The following is a 15,372-nucleotide window of genomic DNA, read 5'->3' on the forward strand; positions in this document are numbered from 1 at the left end:
ACAATTCAATCCAAAAGCCATGGATGATGGAATTTGAAGTACCCCAGAGTGGGGTGTTGGAGTCTTACTGGGGAAAGGAAAGAATCCCCATGTTGGGGTGGATAGGGATGGAAGTGGGGACAAAGGGGAACAGTCCAAGATGGTTGGCTGGAGTCCAAGTGCAGTGAGCAAGGCATTCCCAAGAGAAAGAGAAGGGCTGGTGGCCCGGCCCAGTATGTGATTCTGGAGCCTGAGTGGGGCAAGAAGGGCAGCAGTGCAGGTACCAGAACCAGGGGGGTGAGGACGTCATTCGTGGAGGCAAGAGAGGAGCAGCCCAGCACAAAGTGTCTGAGTCTGAGCAGGGTAAGAAGGCCATGTGTGTAGGAATGTGGCCCACCGGGGTATCTGAGCCTAGCAGAGTGAGGGACATCTGTCAAGCCAGAGCAGTGGCAGGTGCCAGCATGGGTGTCAGGGCTCAAGTGGGAGGGGGAAGGTGTCCACACAGGGAGTGGAGTAGCAGTGGTGAGGGAAAATGTTCCTATAGACAGAGAAATAGATTACATACATAAAGCAGTATAGATAGTAGGAATCAGGTTTCTCACCATTAAAGCAGGGAGCTACAGACATAGAACGTAAGAAAATTAGAACAAATTCTATGGTGTCAGACCGGAACTGGAGACAAGCAGTGTGAACTCATGGTTTTCAATGTGTACAGCTAAATATTAAAATAAACAGATACTCAAATGTATACACATACACAGTCCCTAGCTGTGCCCATCAAGTGGGTCTGGAAGCAGTGACACCTCAGGACCAATGAGCACACCCAGTACTCAGATATTGATTTCTAAATACCATATTCCACTGGGAAAAAAATAAAGAAAAGAAACTAGAGCTCCTTAAAGAAATAACTGATTCCAGAGGCAGGGCAGAGAAAATGTAAGATGAGCCTGGCACATCCTGTGGTACCAGAAAGCATGGAAGAGCTCAAGAAATGTCAAAAGGACACAGAAGCAACCCTGAAAGGGCTTCCACGGACCCACTCTGAGACATTTTGAGCATCATAATAATGATCATAATGGATATAACCCATTAATAAATAGGAATTCATGAACCCCATACCCAAACAAATGGAAAGGCTAACTGAAAATCATAATAATAATAAATGGAAAATTTGATAAGGAACAGTGAATTTATATCATCTCAAAGTTTCTCTCCAAAAAATAGTTATTAATTACAAAGAAAAAAGTAACTTTACAGTAGGAAAGTCTAATAGCCATCACTTTAATAACTAAAGTAAATATCATCAGATAGAAAACGAATTGAAACTGTGTACCACCTAACAGAATGCAATGAGAATAAATCAGCATCACATTTATGATATTTCTAACAAGGACCCATAACCTAAATCTAATCACGAGGAAACATCAGACAAATGCAAATTGATGCAAATTGAGGAACACTTTATAAAATAACTGGCCCATCATCTTCAAAAGTGTCAAGGTTATGAAAATCCAAGAGAGATGAAGGAACTGAAGGATACTTTAGAGAAACATGATAAATTAACACAATGGGAATGTCTGGGTGTTAACCTTTCATTATAAAGAATGTGAAAATTTGGGAAATTGGCAGAATGTAAATGGATTGTGAATAGTAGATGGTAGAAATGCATAGTATTAATTTCCTATCGGCTTCCCTGGTGGCTCAGATGGTAAAGAATCCGCCTGCAATACAGAAGTGAGTGAGTGAGTGAAAGTTGCTCAGTCATGTCTGACTCTTTGCGACCCCATGGACTATACAGTCTATGGAATTCTCCAGGCCAGAATACTGGAGTGGATAGCCTTTCCCTTCTCCAGGGGATCTTCCCAACCCAGAGATCGAACCTAGGTGTCCCACAGTGTAGGTGGATTCTTTATCAGCTGTGACTTTGCAATGCCGAAGACTTTGGTTCTATTCCTGTATCCGCAAGATCCCCTGGAGAAGGGAGTGGCTACCCACTCCACTATTCTTGCCTGAAGAATCCCATGGACAGAGGAGCCTGGCGGGCTACAGTCCATGGGGTCGCAATTTCTTATACCTGATTTGTATGGTGGTGGTGAGGTAACACAGGATACTTTACAGAATACATGGCATGTAAACTTGAGTGTTCATCAGAATCATCTTAAACATCTGTTTAGATACAGATATCTGGACTTCACCCCAGAGTTTCTGATTCAGGAGATTAGGGGTGGGACTCTAGAATTTGCATCTTTAACAAGTTGTCAGGAGTTGCTGATGCTGTTCGTTCATCAGAGACACCACTTTGAGAGTCACTGATGAGGAGAATATTCTTGTTATTGTGGGGGCAGGGGGAAGTATTCAGGAGCAATGGGACTTACTCTTACCCTCTCTTATTCTCAGTGTACAAAGAAAAAAAATTATTTGTACAGTATTTGCAAGGTTAGTTTAATTTTGAAATATTTCAATAAACAAACAATCTCACTGATTCCAAAACCATGAGATCAAGCATTTACAATAACTGGTCAATGAGGCACCTGTGGTTGAACAATGCCTAGTAAATCCTTTCTTAACGAGTAGCACAAAGTAAAATAAACTAGACAGGAAAGGAGCCACTGAGAACACTTAGGAGAAACAAACATTCACCAGCAACTAATATGCAGAACACTCCATTTCTAAACCCTAAAATAGATATCCTTTAAGACATCTTTGAGTTTTCTGTGGCCACTTCTCTCCATACCTCCAAATTTGCCCTTTTCCATTTTATTGCCACTTTGAGCTCTAAATTTAAAAATTAGGAAATACATCTAACAAAAGAGCTGGTACCTTTGCTAAAAATCATCTAATACTGTGTTACAGAGTTCTGATACTTTACAAAGTTGGGAAAGAACATAAAATTCAATCTTCAGTCCTATACCTCTCCAAAATGTTCGCTGGCTCCTCCATATAGCAATCATGTAACTTCCCTAGGCAACTTCCCTAACCTCACTGTGCCTCCCTTTACTCATTTGTAAAATGGGGATAATAATACCTATACCTCATAGGAGTACTTTGAGGACTAAATAAATGGAATGAACTTAGAATGAGCCTGGCACATGGTAAGTCCATGATAAATGTTATATGCTATTGTTTCATTTCTGTAACAAAAAATATTCTTTAGGTTTAATACTGGCCATCTCAGCACACAACATACTTCCCATATCATTAGATATGTGAAGCTGCCAGGCCTCTGCGTAGAAATACAGCAAATTCACATAGCAACCAAGAAGTTTTCTGGGAGAGAAGATACCAAGATATAGCCCATGTTTCTCTTGAGGTTCAGTGTTTTTAGACCATCTTTGGTGGTTTCTCAAGGCTACTATTCAGATCAGACAGGCAACAAACTGTGGCAATGGGAGCTTAGGCTCCAAAGATAGACTCTGGAGTTTGAATCCAGATTCTGACACTTACTATCTCACCTTCAGCAAGTTATTTAACCTCTAAGTACCTGAATTTTTCTCTTTGTAAAATGGAAGGGATGGCAGTAGAATCTACCCTCATAAGGTTGTTGGAAATACAAAAGAGACAATTTATATCAAACAGTGTCACAGTGCTCGATATAATAAACACTTAGTAAAACTTCTGGGCACAAGGTTGGCCTTGTGACTAGCTCTGCTGCTGCTGCTGCTGCTAAGTCACTTCAGTCATGTCTGACTCTGTGCGACCCCATAGACAGCAGCCCATGAGGCTCCCCCGTCCCTGGGAAGAACACTGGAGTGGGTTGCCATTTTCAGTGACATAATTTGTATAAATTCTGTAGGGGAGGAAAAATACTTTTTCTCTACCCTCTTTGGTTCAGTCCCCAGGGCCTGTAAATTAAGCTGACAAAAGACAGATTAACAAAAGAAAAACTTTAGGGGACTTCCCTGGTGGTCTAATGGTTAAAACTCTGAGCTTCCACTGCAGGGGACACAGGTTCAATCCCTGGAAAGGGAACTAAGATCCCACCTGCCATGGCAAGACCAAAAAACAGAAAAAAGAAAAGAAGTTTATTTTGCATGCTCATGGAAGCTTCAAAGAAAAGAAGTGAAAACAGGAAGAAGCAGTTAGCTTCAGAGCTTATATACCATTTTAACAAAGGCTGATAAATCACGGAGATGTGACAAGACAAAGGAAAAAGGGCTTTGTCTTTCAGGAGTGGTAAGTTGTGGAAAGATAAACACTATGCAAGAAATTAATGAAAGATAAGGGTTTTCAGTAAGGTTGTTGTGCAAATTCAAGTCAGTGCTATCTCTCATGATAAGAGAGTTATCTCCAGTGATTAAAGGTCATTCTCTTCTGGTACAAGAGACAGGAGAGAGGAATATCTTAACAAAAGGAAGTATATGCCCTGCTTTTAAACAGAAAGGAGGAAAAAAGAGAGTTCCTCCGTTTGCTGTTTCTCAACTGCCTTCAGCTCAAAATACTCCTTATGCCAAAGGAGCATATATGGGGTGGCATAGTCTTATCCCCTTCACTTCTGAGCTGAAGCATTTGATTACCAGTGCAAGACCCTTTGGAACTCTTGCTCTCTGTCATGGTGAGCAGCGACTTTCTAGATGGTGGCTGCTCAATCAGCTTGGGACCTTGAGTACTTATAATGAAAGCAGAGCTAACTTTGTGACTTACAAAGGGCATGGAGCATGAATAAGAACAGAAATTAACCACTGTTCTTTTACACCACTGAAATTTAGGAGTTATTACCATAGCATAACCTACCCTACCCTGAGTGAACCAATACAACTACCACCCATATCACTGCCAAAGGGAGCCCACCATGATGGAAGAGAAAATTTGAATTGTCGGCTTAGGTTAGGGTAGGGGCTAAGGGGTGCTGTTTACTGGCACAGTGTGTGGCTGAGTCTGAACATCCTTTTTACTCAATAGACATTGTAATAGTCATCTACTGCTGCATAACAAACTATCCCAAAACTTAGTGGCCCTCCTGCACAGACCACTATACTGTGGACAGTCAAAGCTAGCTGTACCTTCTCCCTAGCTCCCATGTTCTTCCTCTCCTTCTCTATTGAATTTATATTCTTCAGGATATAGAGATTACACAAAATGTTACAAGTAAGTCTATTTACTGTAAAGGAAAAGAAAAAATGCTGACTATATCTCAGAGCTTAGAAAACCATATGGATAAATAACCACCATAAAACCCAAGTACCTACAAAGGTGTGGATAATGTAAAACAGGGTTGAGTCACACCTGCACCCATGGTTGGCAGGATGAAAAAGCCCTTAAAAGTGGTGTCCTCACTAATAGATGGAGAAATATACCATGTTCATGGATTGGAAGAATCAATAGAGTAAAAATGAGTATACTACCCAAGGCAATCTATAGATGCAATGCAATCCCTATCAAGCTACCAACAGTATTTTTCAGAGAACTAGAACAAATAATTTCACAATTTGTATGGAAATACAAAAAACCTCAAAAAGCCAAAGCAATCTTGAGAAAGAAGAATGGAACTGGAAGAATCAACCTGCCTGACTTCAGGCTCTACTATAAAGCCACAGTCATCAAGACAGTATGGTGCTGGCACAAAGACAGAAATATAGATCAATGGAACACAATAGAAAGCCCAGAGATAAATCCATGCACCTATGGACACCTTATCTTTGACAAAGGAAGCAAGAATATACAATGGAGAAAAGACAATCTCTTTAACAAGTGGTGCTGGGAAAACTGGTCAACCACTTGTAAAAGAATGAAACTAGAACACTTTCTAACACCGTACACAAAAATAAACTCAAAATGGATTAAAGATCTCAACGTAAGACCAGAAACTATAAAATTCCAAGAGGAGAACAGAGGCACAACACTCTCCGATATACATCACAGCAGGATCCTCTATGACCCACCTCCCAGAATATTGGAAATAAAAGCAAAATTAAACAAATGGGACCTAATTAAAATTTAAAGCTTCTGCACAACAAAGGAAACTATAAGCAAGGTGAAAAGACAGCCTTCAGAATAGGAGAAAATAATAGCAAATGAAGCAACTGAAAAACAACTAATCTCAAAAATATACAAGCAACTCCTACAGCTCAATTCCAGAAAAATAAACAACCCAATCAAAAAATGGGCCAAAGATCTAAATAGACATTTCTCCAAAGAAGACATACAGATGGCTAACAAACACATGAAAAGATGCTCAACATCACTCATTATCAGAGAAATGCAAATCAAAACCACAATGAGGTACATTTCACGCCAGTCAGAATGGCTGTGGTCCAAAAGTCTACAAGCAATAAATGCTGGAGAGGGTGTGGAGAAAAGGGAACCCTCTTACACTGCTGGTGGGAATGCAAACTAGTACAGCCACTATGGAGAACAGTGTGGAGATTCCTTAAAAAACTGGAAATAGAACTGCCTTATGACCCAGCAATCCCACTGCTGGACATACACACCAAGGAAACAAGAATTGAAAGACACACATGTACCCCGATGTTCATTGCAGCACTGTTTATAATAGCCAGGATGTGGAAGCAACCTAGATGTCCATCAGCAGATGAATGGATAAGAAAACTGTGGTATACACACACAATGGAGTATTACTCAGCCATCAAAAAGAATATATTTGAATTAGTTCTAATGAGGTGGATGAAACTGGAGCCTATTATACAGAGTGAAGTAAGCCAGAAAGAAAAACACCAATACAGTATGCTAACGCATATATATGGAATTTAGAAAGACGGTAATGATAACCCTGTATGTGAGACAGCAGAAGAGACACAGATGTATAGAACAGTTTTTTGGACTCTGTGGGAGAGGTCGAGGGTGGGATGATATGGGAGAATGGCATTGAAACATGTATAATATCATATATGAAACGAATCTCCAGTCCAGGTTCAATGCATGATACTGGATGCTTGGGGCTGGTGCACTGAGACAACCCAGAGGGATGGTATGGGGAGGGAGGAGGGTGGGGGGTTCAGGATGGGGAACATGTGTATACCTGTGGCAGATTCATGTTGATGTATGGCAAAACCAATATAATATTGTAAAGTAATTAACCTCCAATTAAAATAAATAAATTTATATTTTTTTAAAAAAGTGGATTTATCTCTGGGCTTTCTATTTTGTTCCATTGATCTATATTTCTGTCTTTGTGCCAGTACCATACTGTCTTGATAACTGTGGCTTTGTAGTAGAGCCTGAAGTCAGGTAGGTTGATTCCTCCAGTTCCATTTTTCTTTCTCAAGATCGCTTTGGCTATTCGAGGTTTTTTGTATTTCCATACAAATTGTGAAATTATTTGTTCTAGCTCTGTGAAGAATACTGTTGGTAGCTTGATAGGGATTGCATTGAATCTATAAATTGCTTTGGGTAGTATACTCATTTTCACAATATTGATTGTGAATAGAAAGCCCAGAGATAAATCCACGCACATATGGACACCTTATCTTTGACAAAGGAGACAAGAATATACAATGGATTAAAGACAATCTCTTTAACAAGTGGTGCTGGGAAATCTGGTCAACCACTTGTAAAAGAATGAAACTAGAACACTTTCTAACACCATACACAAAAATAAACTCAAAATGGATTAAAGATCTCAACGTAAGACCAGAAACTATAAAACTCCTAGAGGAGAACATAGGCACAACACTCTCTGACATACATCACAGCAGGATCCTCTATGACTCACCTCCCAGAATATTGTAAATAAAAGCAAAAATCAACAAATGGGACCTAATTAAACTTAAAAGCTTCTGCACATCAAAGGAAACTATTAGCAAGGTGAAAAGACAGCCTTCAGAATGGGAGAAAATAATAGCAAATGAAGCAACCGACAAACAACTAATCTCAAAAATATACAAGCAACTCCTACAGCTCAACTCCAGAAAAATAAATGACCCAATCAAAAAATGGGCCAAAGATCTAAATAGACATTTCTCCAAAGAAGACATACAGATGGCTAACAAACACATGAAAAGATGCTCAACATCACTCATTATCAGAGAAATGCAAATCAAAACCACTATGAGGTACCATTTCACGCCAGTCAGAATGGCTGCGATCCAAAAGTCTACAAATAATAAATGCTGGAGAGGGTGTGGAGAAAAGGGAACCCTCTTACACTGTTGGTGGGAATGCAAACTAGTACAGCCACTATGGAGAACAGTGTGGAGATTCCTTAAAAAACTGGAAATAGAACTGCCTTATGATCCAGCAATCCCACTGCTGGGCATACACACTGAGGAAACCAGAAGGGAAAGAGACACGTGTACCCCAATGTTCATCGCAGCACTGTTTATAATAGCCAGGATGTGGAAGCAACCTAGATGTCCATCAGCAGATGAATGGATAAGAAAGCAGTGGTACATATACACAATGGAGTATTACTCAGCCATTAAAAAGAATACATTTGAATCAGTTCTAATGAGGTGGATGAAACTGGAGCCTATTATACAGAGTGAAGTAAGCCAGAAGGAAAAACACCAATACAGTATACTAACGCATATATATGGAATTTAGAAAGATGGTAACGATAACCCTGTATACGAGACAGCAAAAGAGACACTGATGTATAGAACAGTCTTATAGACTCTGTGGGAGAGGGAAAGGGTGGGAAGATTTGGGAGAATGGCATTGAAACATGTAAAATATCATGTATGAAACGAGATGCCAGTCCAGGTTCAATGCACGATACTGGATGCTTGGGGCTGGTGCACTGGGATGACCCAGAGGGATGGTATGGGGAGGGAGGAGGGAGGAGGGTTCAGGATGGGGGAAAAAAAAAAGAAAGAAAAGTGAAAGTGGAGTCAAAAAAATAAATAAATAAAAGTGTCACACTAAAAAAAAAAAATAAAATAAAAAGAAAATGTGGTACATACATACCATCAAGTATGATTTGGCCTTAAAAAAGTAAATAAAAAAAAAAAAAGTGGCGTCCTCCTTAGGTTATTTTTTCCCTCATCTGACCAACTGCATTGATGTTTCAATTGCTTATTTCACACTGCTTCCCAAAGGTGTTTCTGAAACAGGAGGGAAGGGAGCAGGGAACAATCTTTGAAATAATGACATAACCTGAGGACATGACACAAATTGATTAGAACCAAATAGGTCCAAAACAGTGGATGAGCTCACTTCCACTAGGCCCTGAAACTCCATATACACTCACTGTAACATATCCACAAGCTAAATGACACACCCACAGGCACCATGACATTCCAAGGCCCACCATAAAGGTAAATAACTGGACAGTGACTCAATTCCTGGAAAACTCCAGTTGTTTCCCAAAATAGCTGGAATATCCCTCCTACTTATTAGACTATGAAATTACCCACCCCTATAAAAACTAACAGAGTTTTGCCAAGAGAATGCACTGGGGGTCATAGCAAACACTCTCTTCCAACAATACAAGAGATGACTCTACACATGGGCATTACCAGATGGTCAATACTGAAAGCAGATTGATTATATTCTTTGTTGCCAAAGATGGAAAAGCTCTATACAGTCAGACCGGAGTTGACTCTGGCTTAGATCATGAATGTCTTATTGCAAAATTCACACTTAAATTGAAGAAAGTAGGGAAAACCACTAGGTCATTCAGGTATGACCCATATAAAATCCCTTATGATTATACAGTGGAAGTGACAAATAGATTCAAGGGATTAGATCTAATAGAGTTCCTAAAGAACTCTGTGGAAGAAGGTTCATAACATTGTACGGGAGGTGTTGACCAAAACCATCCCCAAGAAAAAGAAATGCAAAAAGGCAAAATGATACAAGGTCTTACAAAGAGCTGAGAAAAGAAGAGAAGTGAAAGACAAAAGAGAAAAGGAAAGATATACCCATCTGAATGCAGAGTTCTAGAGAAAAGCAAGGATAAGAAAGCCTTTTTAAAGTGAACAATGCAAAGAAATAGAGGAAAACAATAGAATGGGAAAGACTAGAGATCTCTTCAAGAAAATTAGAGATAACAAAGGAACATTTCCCCTATAATGAAAAGGACATCTTTTTTGGGTGTTAGTTCAAGAAGGTCTTGTAGGTCTTCATAGATCTGTTCAACTTCAGCTTCTTCAGCGTTACTGGTCAGGGCATAGACTTGGATTACCATGATATTGAATGGTTTGCCTTGGAAATGAACAGAGATCATTCTATCGTTTTTGAGATTGCATCCAAGTACTGCATTTTGGACTCTTTTGTTGACTATGATGGGATTTCTTCTAAGGGATTCTTGCCCACAGTAGTAGATATAATGGTCATCTGAGTTAAATTCACCCATTCCAGTCCATCTTAGTTCACTGATTCCTAGAATGTCAATGTTCACTCTTGCCATCTCCTGTTTGATCACTTCCAATTTGCCTTGATTCATGGACCTAACATTCTAGGTTCCTGTGCAATATTGTTCTTTACAGCATCGAACCTTGCTTCCATCACTAGTCACATCCACAGCTGGGTTTTGTTTTTACTTTGGCTCCATCCCTTCATTCTTTTCTGGAATTATTTCTCCACTAAGCTCCAGTAGCATATTGGGTACCTACCGACCTGGGGAGTTCATCTTTCAGTGTCCTATCTTTTTGCCTTTTTATGCTGTTTATGGGGTTCTCAAGGCAAGAATACTGAAGTGGTTTGCCATTCCCTTCTCCAGTGGACCACATTTTGTCAGACCTCTCCACCATGACCCATCTGTCTTGGGTGGCCCCATATGGCATGGCTTAGTTTCATTGAGTTAGACAAGACTGTGGTCCATGTGATCAGATTGGCTAGTTGTCTATGATTGTGGTTTCAGTCTGTCTGCCCTCTGATCCCCTCTCTCAGTGCCTACCATCTTACTTAGGTTTCACTTACCTTGGATGTGGGGTCTCTCTTCACGGCTGCTCCAGCAAAGCGCAGCTGCTGCCCCTGACCTCTGATGCAGGGTAGCTCCTCTCAGTCGCATCTGTGCACCATCATGCCGCCGCACTGGATGGAGTAACAGGCAAATTTGGCCTTGGAGTACACAATGGAGCAGGGCAAAGGCTAATAGAGTTCGGTCAAGAAAATGCACTGGTCATAGCAAACACCTTCTTCCAACAACACAAGAGAAGACTCTACACATGGACATCACCAGATGGTCGACACCTAAATCAGATTGATTATATTCTTTGCAGCCAAAGATGGAGAAGCTCTATACAGTCAGCAAAAACAAGACCAGGAGCTGACTGTGGCTTGGATCATGAACTCCTTATTGCCAAATTTTGACTGAAGTTGAAGAAAGTGGAGAAAACCACTAGACCATTCAGGTATGACCTAAAACAAATCCCTTATGATTATACAGTGGAAGTGAGAAATAGATTTAAGGGACTAGATCTGATACAGTGCTTGATGAACTATGCATGGAGGTACATGACATTGTACAGGAGAAAGGAATCAAGACATCTCCAAGAAAAAGAAATGGAAAAACGCAAAATGGCTATCTGAGGAGGTCTTACCAATAGCTGTGAAAAGAAGGGAAGTGAAAAGAAAAGGAGAAAAGGAAAGATACCCATTTGAATGCAGAATTCCAAAGAATAGCAAGGAGAGATAAGAAATCCTTCCTAAGTGATTGATACAAAGGAATAAAGGGAAAAAATAGAATGGGAAACACTAGAGATCTCGTCAAGAAAATTAGAGATACCAAGGGAACATTTCATGCAAGATGGGCTCAATAAAGGACAGATGGTAGGGACCTAACAGAAGCAGAAGAATACACAGAATAACTGTACAAAAAAGATCTTCACAACACAGATAATCACCATGGTATGATCACTCACCTAGAGCTAGACATCCTGGAATGTGAAGTCAAGTGGGCCTTAGGAAGCATCACTATGAACAAAGCTAGAGGAGGTGATGGAATTCCAGTGGAGCTATTTGAAATTCTGAGAGACGATGCTGTGAAAGTACTGCACTCATATGCCAGCAAATCTGGAAAACTCAGCAGTGGCCACAGGACAAGAAAAGGTCAGTTTTAATTCCAATCCCAAAGAAAGGCAATGCCAAAGAATGCTCAAACTACCGCACAATTGCACTCATCTCACACGCTGGTGAAGTAATGCTCAAAATTCTCCAAGCCAGGCTTCAGCAATACGTGAACCATGAACTTCCAGATGTTCAAGCTGGTTTTAGAAAAGGCAGAGGAACCAGAGATCAAATCGCCAACATCTGCTGGATCCTCGAAAAAGCAAGAGAGTTCCAGAAAAACATCTATTTCTGCTTTATTGTCTATGCCAATGCTTTGACTGTGTGGATCAAAATAAACTGTGGAAAATTCTTCAAGAGATGGGAATACCAGACCACCTGACCTGCCTCTTGAGAAACCTGTATGCAGGTCAGGAAGCAACAGTTAGAACTGGACATGGGACTGGTTCCAAATAGGAGAAGGAGTACGTCAAGGCTGTATATTGTCACCCTGCTTATTTAACTTCTATGCAGAGTACATCATGAGAAACACTGGGCTGAAAGAAACACAAGCTGGAATCAAGATTACCGGGAGAAATATCAATAACCTCAGATATGCAGATGACACCACCCTTATGGCAGAAGGTGAAGAAGAACCAAAGAGCCTCTTGATGAAAGTGAAAGTGGAGAGTGAAAAAGTTGGCTTAAAGCTCAACATTCAGAAAATGAAGATCATGGCGTCCTGTCCCATCATTTCATGGCAAATAGATGGGGAAACAGTGGAAACAGTGGCTGACTTTATTTTGGGGGGCTCCAAAATCACTGCAAATGGTGATTGCAGCCATGAAATTAAAAGACGCTTACTCCTTAGAAGGAAAGTTATGACCAACCTAGACAGCATATTAAAAAACAGAGACATTACTTTGCCAACAAAGGTTTGTCTAGTCAAGGCTATGGTTTTTCCAGTGGTCATGTGTGGATGTGAGGCTTGGACTATAAAGAAAGCTGAGGGCCAAAGAATTGATGCTTTTGAACTGTGGTGTTGGAGAAGAGTCTTGTGAGTCCCTTGGACTGCAAGGAGATCCAACCAGTCCATCCTAAAGGAGATCAGTCCTAGGTGTTCATTGGAAGGACTGATGTTGAAGGTGAAACTCCAATACTTTGGCTACCTGATGCGAAGAGCTGACTCATTGGAAAAGACCCTAATGCTGGGAGGGATTGGGGGCAGGAGGAGAAGGGAAGACAGAGGATGAGATGGTTGGATGGTATCACCAACTTGATGGACATGGGTTTGGGTGGACTCTGGGAGTTAGCGATGGACAGAGAGGCCTGTGTTGCAGTTCATGGAGTCACAAAGAGTCAGACATGACTGAGCAACTAAACTGAACTGAACTGAACTGAAGGGAACATTTCAAGCATAGATGGGCACAAAAAAGGACAGAAATGGTATGGATCTAACAGAAGCAGAAGATATTAAGAAGAGGTGGCAAGAATACACAGAAGAGGTATACAAAAAAGATCATCATGACCCATATAACCACAATGGTGTGATCACCCACCTAGAGCCAGACATCCTGGAATGAGAAGTCAAGTGGGCCTTAGGAAACATCACTATGGACAAAGCTAGTGGAGGTGATGGAATTCCAGTGGAGCTAATTCAAATCCTAAAAGATGGTGCTGTTAAAGTGCTACACACTCAATATGCTAGCAAATTTGGAAAACTCAGCAGTGGTCACAAGACAGGAGAAGGCCAATGTTCAGTCCAATCCCAAAGAAAGGCAATGCCAAAAAATATTCAAACTACCACACAACTGCACTCATTTCACATGCTAGCAAAGTAATGCTCAATATTCTCCAAGTTAGGCTTCAATGGTAGTTGAACTGAGAACTTCCAATGTTCAAGCTGGTTTTAGAAAAGGCAGAGGAACCAGAGATCAAATTGCCAACATCCCTTGGGTCATGAAAAAGCAAGAGAGTTCCAGAAAAATATCTACTTCTGCTTCACTGACTACACTAAAGCCTTTGACTCTGTAGATCACTACAAATTGTGGAAAATTCTGAAAGAGATGGGAATACCAGACCACCTTACCTGCCTCCCTACCTGCAATACGGGAGACCCAGGTTTGATCCATGGGTGAGGAAGATCCCTGGAGAAGGAAATGGCAACCCACTCCAGTACTCTTGCCTGGAAAATGCCATGGAAGGAGGAGCCTGGTAGGCTGCAGTCCATGGGATCCCAAAGAGTTGGACATGACTGACTGACTTCACTTTCACTTTACCTGCCTCCTGCAAAAAGTGTATGCAGGTCAAGAGGCAACATTTAGAACCAAACATGGGACAACAGACCAGTTCCAAACTGAGAAAGGACGACGTCAAGGCTGTATATTGTCATTCTGCTTATTTAACTTACATGCAGAGTACATCATGCAAATGCCGGGTTAGATGAAGCACAAGCTGGAATCAAGATAGCTGGAAGAAATACCAATAACCTCAGATATGCAGATGATACCACCCTTACGGCAAAAAGCTAAGAAAACTGAAAGAGCCTCATGTGAAGCTGAAAGAGGAGAATGAAAAAGCTGGCTTAAAACTCAACATTCATAATATCAAGATCATGGCCTCTGGTCCCATTCAGTTCAGTTCAGTTCAGTTCAGTTCAGTCGCTCAGTCATGTCTGACTCTTTGCAACCCCATGAATCGCAGCATGCCGGGCCTCCCTGTCCATCACCAACTCTCGGAGTTCACTCAGACTCACGTCCATCGAGTCAGTGATGCCATCCAGCCAGCTCATCCTCTGTTGTCCCCTTCTTCTCCTGCCCTCAATCCCTCCCAGCATCAGAGTCTTTTCCAATGAGTCAACTCTTCACATGAGGTGGCCAAAGTACTGAAGTTTCAGCTTTAGCATCATTCCTTCCAAAGAAATCCCAGGGCTGATCTCCTTCAGAATGGACTGGTTGGATCTCCTTGAAGTCCAAGGGACTCACAAGACTCTTCTCCAACACCACAGTTCAAAAGCATCAATTCTTCAGCACTCAGCCTTCTTCACAGTCCAACTCTCACATCCATACATGACCACAGGAAAAACCATAGCCTTGACTAGACGGATCTTTGTTGGCAAAGTAATGTCTCTGCTTTTCAATATGCTACCTAGGTTGGTCATAACTTTCCTTCTAAGGAGTAAACGTCTTTTAATTTCATGGCTGCAGTCACCATCTGCAGTGATTTTGGAGTCCAAAAAAATAAAGTCTGACACTGTTTCCACTGTTTCCCCATCTATTTACCATGAAGTGATGGGAACGGATGCCATGATCTTCGTTTTCTGAATGTTGAGCTTTAGGCCAACTTTGTCACTCTCCTCTTTCACTTTCATCAAGAGGCTTTTTTAGTTCCTCTTCACTTTCTGCCATAAGGGTGGTGTCATCTGCATATCTGAGGTTATTGATATTTCTCCCGGCAATCTTGATTCCAGCTTGTGTTTCTTCCAGTCCAGCGTTTCTCATGATGTAC

The 15,372-nt window shown here is 41.0% G+C and overlaps 1 long non-coding RNA gene across 4 annotated transcripts in view; it reads right to left on the reverse strand.

Annotated features, from left to right (window-relative positions):
* LOC139176414 (uncharacterized) overlaps window positions 1–15,372 on the reverse strand; it is a 544,804-nt gene that overhangs the window by 39,100 nt on the left and 490,332 nt on the right. The window lies entirely within an intron of this gene.

This window comes from Bos indicus, chromosome 2 (genome assembly GCF_029378745.1).
Source record: "Bos indicus isolate NIAB-ARS_2022 breed Sahiwal x Tharparkar chromosome 2, NIAB-ARS_B.indTharparkar_mat_pri_1.0, whole genome shotgun sequence".
Lineage (NCBI taxonomy): Eukaryota > Metazoa > Chordata > Mammalia > Artiodactyla > Bovidae > Bos > Bos indicus.